General features: G+C 54.8%; 1 long non-coding RNA gene across 1 annotated transcript; it reads right to left on the bottom strand.

Moving 5' to 3' along the window:
• Nucleotides 1-6: 6 nt before the first annotated feature.
• LOC125612318 lies at nt 7-7070 on the bottom strand. The gene is made up of 3 exons (XR_007342642.1): nt 6507-7070; nt 432-547; nt 7-260 (listed from the first exon to the last, which is right to left on the bottom strand). It is a non-coding gene; the product is annotated as an uncharacterized LOC125612318 (long non-coding RNA).
• Nucleotides 7071-7214: the final 144 nt, after the last annotated feature.

Here is a 7214-nt window from a genome sequence, read left to right as displayed (position 1 = left end):
CACCCGCCTTCGCTGCGGGCGCCCGTACAATAACAAACGCAGGCACGCGGTGAGACCCGGAGGTCGCGGGAGGGGAGGACCGGGAAGGGCAGCGCGCGCGGCTGGAGAGCAGCCTCCAGCGGCCTGCCGGCGCGAAGCTGTGGCGACCCCGCAACCTGCAGGCGGAGAACTCAGGATCCCTGATGCCAGCGGTTGGCCAAGGCAGCGGTCCTTCGGGGTTGGGAGCCGGCCCCGCGCGTGCAGTGGATTGTAGTTGCCACCTACTGGGCCGAGGAAGGGGAAGCCAGGTCTGAGGAGACCAGGTGGTCTGTCCCCACCCTCTGGCACCCTCCAGGGGAGCTGGAGACCAGGCCTGCTGGCTTTCCAATCCCTGACACCTGCTGCGGGCCAGACCCAGGAACCCTCTTGGTACTCTTGGTGCAGGCACATACCTGCGGAACCATGCGAACAAGTGACTCAATATCACTTCAGAGGGTGATGATGAAAGGGTACCATGATGAGACCTCTAGAGGGTGGTGATCCTGAGGATGTCACCGTGAGCTGAGACCTGAAGGGTGAGACGAAGGAGTGTTTCTGGAAGTGGAGTGCAAAGGTCCCCAGAGATGGACTAGAGGTCAGGAAGGATAGTTGCTGCAGGCAGGGTAAGGATGGATATGGGAGTCCCTGTAGAGGCTACAGGGTGCACAGATCTCCCAGCAGCCTCAGGGCTGAAGGAGAGATGCTAATGGTGCCCCATCCTGGGGAACAGGATGGCAGAAGTGTCAGGTGGGGGAGAGCAGAGCAGGGTATTGGAAGCAGGGAAAAGTTAAAGGACTCGGTGTCTTAACAAAATGAAGCCAGCTGGTGTTGGGAAGCAGGGCCCAGTGGGACTGGCATGAGGCCTGAGAGCAATAGAGAGCAGGGTCAGGCTGGCTGGATCCAGGCTGGTTTGGTGGGGTACAGTGGAGAGTGTTCTCCTTGTTGTCCTCACTGGGTCCAGGGTGCTGCAGCCAGGTGAGGGCAGCATCTGTGTGGTCTTGCCTGAATGTGGACCACAGAAGGCAGCTTGGCATGGGATGGGTAGGATGAAGCCCAAGAAGATGCTGGTGCTAAGAGGGCATCTGTCCTACCTGTGCCGTCACCTTCCAGCAGCTGCTTCTGCCACCTGCTGTGAGCAGGTGTGCACTATGAGTGCTTCAGGTGGCACTGAGACCTGGCTCCTGGCTCCACCAGATGAGCACACCCAAGTGCACAGGAGGGACGTGGGAAAGGCCAAGGCACATAATGATTTGGGATCACACAGCCCTGGAATGGGCCCCAACCAGCAGCCCTGCCTTTGAAGAATCTGAGCAAGGATAGTGTTTGCTCACAGGGACATTAGAGATTATTATTTAGAAGGCTGCTTGGCTTTCCTATCACCAGAGGTCCCACCTGCTTCCCTCCACCTCTGTCACCCTCCCCATGTCAGGTGCATTCCTCTCCCTCCTCCATGGCTGCCAGCATGATCTCTCTACCCCTCTGTTCTCCTCAGGTGCCAGGCATGGTCCAGTCCCTCCCAGGGCTCTGTCCATTCCAGGATGCAGTCTTCAAAGCCCTGAGCATCAAGCCCTGATGGCCCACAGCCTCATGCTCTACCTAATCCCTGGCTCTTGGAGTTTCTGCCATGCTGGTCATCCCCTGAGGCCAGGAGGGTGCCATGTCCCTTGCCTGTAGCACCCTAACGTGGTCTATCCCTTACCTGAATCAGCTGTCTGTCCTGCTGCTCATCCCCATGCACCTGGATGACTCCGGTGACCTTGACAGCTGTTTTCTCCCCCAAGACCTTCCCTTCCTATGCCCTCCTGGTCTGTCTGCTGGCTGTCTGTTGTTGTGTTTGAGTGGGCTGTCAGCTGACAGCAGCCTCTGGGGGCCAGGAGGGTGTTTTCCTTCCCATTGCTGTGCCCCTGGGCACTGAGCACAACACAGGTGCCCAGCACACAGTGGGGAAGAAGGAAGGACAGGTTGCCAGCACCAGGATTTGGTGGGGATATGTCCCATTTTGTAAGATGTCTTTGGAGAACAGCATTTACCCCCAGAGAAAACTGACCTCAATGAGGTTGGGAGCTAAGTGGCTTTTAATCTCCTTTAAAGAATGTGAGGTACGAAGCTGGGTACAATGGTGCATGCCTGTAATCCCAGCAGCTCGGGAGGCTAAGGCAGGAGAATCACAAGTTCAAAGCCAGCCTCAGCAAAAGTGAGATGCTAAACAACTCAGTGAAACCCTGACTCTATGGGCTGGGGATGTGGCTCAAGCAGTAGCGCGCTCGCCTGGCATGCGTGCGGCCAGGGTTCGATCCTCAGCACCACATACAAACAAAGATGTTGTGTCCGCCGAAAACTAGAAAATAAATATTAAAAAATTTTCTCTTTTTTAAAAAAAAAGAAAGAAACCCTGTCTCTAAGTAAGATACAAAATAGGGCTGGGTTGTGGCTCAGTGGTTGAATGTCCCTGAGTTCAAGCCCTAGTACCTCAAAATAAATATTTTTAAAAGAGAACATGGGTTACTGGGCCTGGGGTTGTGGCTCAGTGGTAGAGTACTTTCCTAGCACATGTGAGGTACTGGGTTCAATCCTCAGAGCCACATAAAAAAAAATAAAGTTATATACATATGAATGAATGTATAAGTGTGGGGCACCAACTGGGGCCAGCTCACAGAAGATGCTCATTTCCTCTATCAGTTCTGGGGACTGGTATGCGAGGGCCTGTGACCTGGGCTCCTGAGGGCACTTGGAGTACCTTCCACATGCAGCATCCCTCACTGGACTCACCTGAAGGATCCTCAGCTGAAGGACCCTCTCACCTAGAGACTCCCTCAACTAAAGCACTCTCTCACCTGGAGCACTCCTCACGTAGAGAGACCCTCACCTGGAGTACCTTTTGCCTTGATGCCTCAGAACAGAGGAGTCTTCCACATCTGTGCCACTGTGGGCCTCAGTCCTGGAGTCAAGGAGGGTTGAGGACCAGAGGCTGCTGGCACATTTGGCCCTGAGGCCTTGGAGGGCTGTGAGAGGGGGTAATGGTAACATCAGAGCTAAAAATGTTACCCCACATGGAGTGAGGGCTCTGAAGCCTGCTGCAGTCTTTTCATGGGAGGTCCTTGAGGGCTCTGAGAAGGAATTTGTGCCCTGGAGCCACAGACCTAGGTCACACCCTCCCCAGATGGGGCTCAGGCATTCCCCCTTGTTGAGCCCTTCCTGGGAAATGGGTCTGGACTCTACAGGGAGACCTGAAGATCTCAGCACAGTACTGATGGTGAGAGCCCCTTCAAGAGCAAAATGATTTATCCTGGGACCAGATGGGGGCACCCTGCTTCCACTCCCCTGACCCTGCTTGGAGGCAGAGGAGATAGGCAGAGAGTCTTGGGGATAGGCAGATGGGTCATCTGGCTGTGGAAGATCATGTCCACAGGTGTGAGAACTTCATGGCCATGGTGGCCAAGGTGGCTGTGGTGGCCATGGGTGAGGATGGTGTGGCACTGCTGCCCTCAGCTCCTGCTCCGTCCTGGCCCGCCCCCTGTCACGGCTGAGGATGACTCAGGGCCCATCTGTCACCGCAGCAACACGGAGTCGCCTAGCGATGGCGGTCTCCCAGCAACGGTCGTCTCCTAGCAATGGGATATTTTCCTGGCCCTGGCTGGAGCCAGCAGCTATTTTTAGCTCAAGTGCAAATCAATCAGCAGCTGCATTTTCAGCTCCAAAGATTGGGGGGGGGGTTTCTCAGCATGTGAAGAAAAACATCTGAAATAGGAATCTTGCTTCCCACACCTTGAGGTGCAGGGCAGAAGGTGGGCAGGAGCCATAGGTTGCATAGACTCCCTGGGATAGTCGGCAGCTATGACTGTTCCTGGGAACCCCAGCCCAAAGAGCTGGTGGCTTGAGCACTCTGAGTTTCCATAGATTAAGCTGTGTGGATGACCCAGGTCAGTGCTCATGACGGATGCCACTGAGCATGTTACTGGATGGCTCTGATAGCCCCATCCCTCAGTTGTAGAAACTATCTCCTTATACCCAGGGCTATAGCACTATGCCAGGGCCATCCAGAGCAGCACATGCGACCATTCCTGGTTGTTGGGATCTCAGTGCCAAGTCCTTATCTGAGGACACAGGGAGGGCCAGCCTCAGGTCACCCACATCTCTCCCTCACCTGGCTACCAGTGAAATCTGAGACTTGGGCAGAGAACCCTGTGCAAGCTGGAGACTTGACTATTCTCTCTGGGTTTTCTGGTCATTTCCTCCAGAGTTCTGCTCACTGGTACCTTGAGGCAAGCTCACCTTGGTCAGTAAAGCTGGCAGGGCTGGCCTTGCCATCCCCACCATCCACTCCAAGTAGTCTGGGTTTGCTCTGAGCTCCATCAGTCTTGAGGCCATTGCCCCCTGCTCCCCTTAACTCTGACTGCTCTGGGGGTTGTTCCTGGGGGCTGTGCAATAGCAGAGGTGGGCATCTGAGAGGTGACACCCTATGGCAGTGCCTGAGGCTCTACTGCCCCTCACCTCCATCAGGCTGCTCCTCCAAGGCTCCTTTGGGGAAGCCAGGCCTCAGGATTTTCTCCCAGGCTGGCCACCCCTCTTTGGGACAGGAGGCTTTGGGATGCTGCATGCCACTTGGCCAAAGCCAGGCAGAGCAGAAGCTGGGGAGGGGGGCACAGCCATTCAGATCTCTTCACTCTCACAGGGGGAATTCAAGCCTTCGAGGTCTGATGTGAATACACTTAAGCGAGCCCCAACTGGCAGCAGTCAGCAAGTTCCCCAAGTTCCCCTTATTCATTCACTTAACCTTTCCCTGATTTGCTCTCCAGGTAGTTACTGAGCACAGGCACCAGGTGCATTGTATCCTGTACCCATAGCAACTAAGGCCACACATGGCCTTCGGGATCCCTGCCCATGGCATTGGAGCTCAATGGCTGAAGCACCGAGGTGCTTCCCTGGGTGGGACAGGAGCTATGAGAAATGGTTTCTCTCTGGGTTTTCTCCCTTGGTAACAACATCATTGCAGTATCACCAAAAGATTGGCATGGTGCAAGCAGCAGAAGGAGCGTAGTGTTGAGGAGGCAGCTTAGACCAGGTCACCCTCTGGGAACCCCTCTCTTGCACCCAGGACACTGTCCCCTTCTCTGGGTGAACGCTGGAGTTAGTGGCGCGATTCTGAGGCTGACTCCTCACATGCCTCCAGAGGGCGCCTGGAGCCCACTAAATGCCCCTGGGGCCTGGTCTTGGGTAGCTGCAGCCTGGTGATGATGGAGAAGGTGATGGTGCAGCCTTTGGGCCAGGACAGCTGTGGCAGCTGACCCAAGGGTTCCCCTTCCTTCTTCAAATATCTGATGAACCTTCTGTTCACACCGGGCTCTCTCGCTTTTTTCCTTTTTAATTTTTGGATCTGGGGATTGAACCCAGGGGTGATCTACTATGGAGCTCCAGCCCTTTTTTTCATTTATTTATTTATTTTGGATTTTTTTTTTTTTGGGGGGGGGTGCTGAGGATTGAACCCAGGGCCTTGTGCTTGCAAGATAAGTACTCTACCAATTGAGATATATCCTCAGCCCCCCCCCCTTTTTTTTGAGACAGGGTCTCATGAAGTTGCCCCGGCTGGCCTTGAACATTTAGATCCTCTTGTCTTGGCCTCTCAAGTAGCTAGGATGACAGGTGTGCGACAATGCACCCAGCCCATCAACCCTCTTAGGCTCAGTAGTATTAAGCACATTCTTACTAGTGTACAACTAATCTCCTGAGCTCCTTCCATCTCCTCAAACTGAAACCAAGCCTGTAAAACCCAACTATTCCTCTACCTTTGTGAATGTCACGGCTCTAGGAACCTCATATAGGTAGAACCGCATAGTATTTGTCTTTTTGTGACTGGCTCATTTCCTCAGGGCTCATCCATATTATAGCAGGTGTGGAACTTTTCTGTTTTGAATAACAGAATGATATAATAGTAATAATAACCTATTGTGGATATGTTTGCCATGGACATTGGGTTACTTTCGTTTTTTGGCTATTGTTATGCTCTGTTCTGGCTCCCTAGCCAGAGGCAGCAGGCCACCTGAGTCCCATGGCTCCTGGCCTGTCTTTGGTTTGGGAAGGTTCTGGGGACAGGAGAGGGCATCAGTACTAGAGAGCCTGCTGGGGCTGGCTGGGGACTCCAACCACTCCCTCCCACTGGGGCCCTCCAGTCTCATCTGCCTGCTATAAGCTGCAAATCCAGGGCTACAGGGGAAGCTGGGGCAATGGGCACAGGGTCCAGAGTCTAGGCTGGCATCTCGAGGTTTCCTGGTGGGTCAACAACTCTCCCTCAGAGTCTTGCCCACACTGTCTGTTCTTCCTGCTGCCTCCCCCAACACACCCCTCAGGCCAAACTCAGAGACCCCTGATACTCAGAAGTTCACCACTCCCTGCTTCACCTGACCCCCTGCTTCACTTGAAAGTGGAAGGCCAGCTGGTCTGGACTTGGGTCTGCTTCTGTGGCACAGGGTATCCTTCTACCTGACAATTACCTGTATCACAGGTCTGTGGCTTCCCCATACTGGCTCCTCCAGACGATTCCATCCTCCACAGAATTCATCCAACAACCCTGAGGTGTGACGCCTGTATATCTGAAGACAGAGTTAAGAGAGCTCAACCCTGCCCGTCCTGGAGGGCAGCAACAGGTTGGCAGCCCTCCTACCTCCTGCTACTGATCTCTCTTTTTTTTTTTTTTTTGGTGCTGGGATTGAACCCAGGGCCTTGTGCATGCAAGACAAGCACTCTACCAACTGATCTCTATCCCCAGCCCCTGGTATTGACCATTCTTCCCTGAGTACCAGCTGCCTCAGGGGAAGGGGCAGAGGAACCAGGTGGGGTGTTGTGTGGACTAGAAGTGCAGCTCCCGCTCTCATAAAGGACCAGACTTGCTGCCACTCAGGGGGCGTGGCAGGAACATCTGGGTGAGCTGCCCCTCATTCTTCTGGTGGACCCAAGCCCTCAGCCACTCCATCTAGGGCTCCAGAACTCGGAGGACAGTGGTGACCAGGATGGCGCAGTACCGGCAAGGCAGGGACGGAGGACGGCAAGGGCGACGCAGCGCAAGAGCAGGGACAGCCACTGGTCCCACTTGGCCCTGCGGGCTGGACAGTCCTCCCGCCGAGCACTGGGCCCGCCCCCGAGAGCCTTTGCGATTGGCAGAAAGTTCCACGGTGGGCCGCGATTGGCCAGCGTGCCGCCCC

The sequence above is a fragment of the Marmota marmota genome, unplaced genomic scaffold, assembly GCF_001458135.2.
Source record: "Marmota marmota marmota unplaced genomic scaffold, marMar, whole genome shotgun sequence".
NCBI classification, from domain to species: Eukaryota; Metazoa; Chordata; class Mammalia; order Rodentia; family Sciuridae; genus Marmota; species Marmota marmota.
Note: the sequence above shows the minus strand (reverse complement) of the source record. Positions and strands in the feature narration are given on the sequence as shown.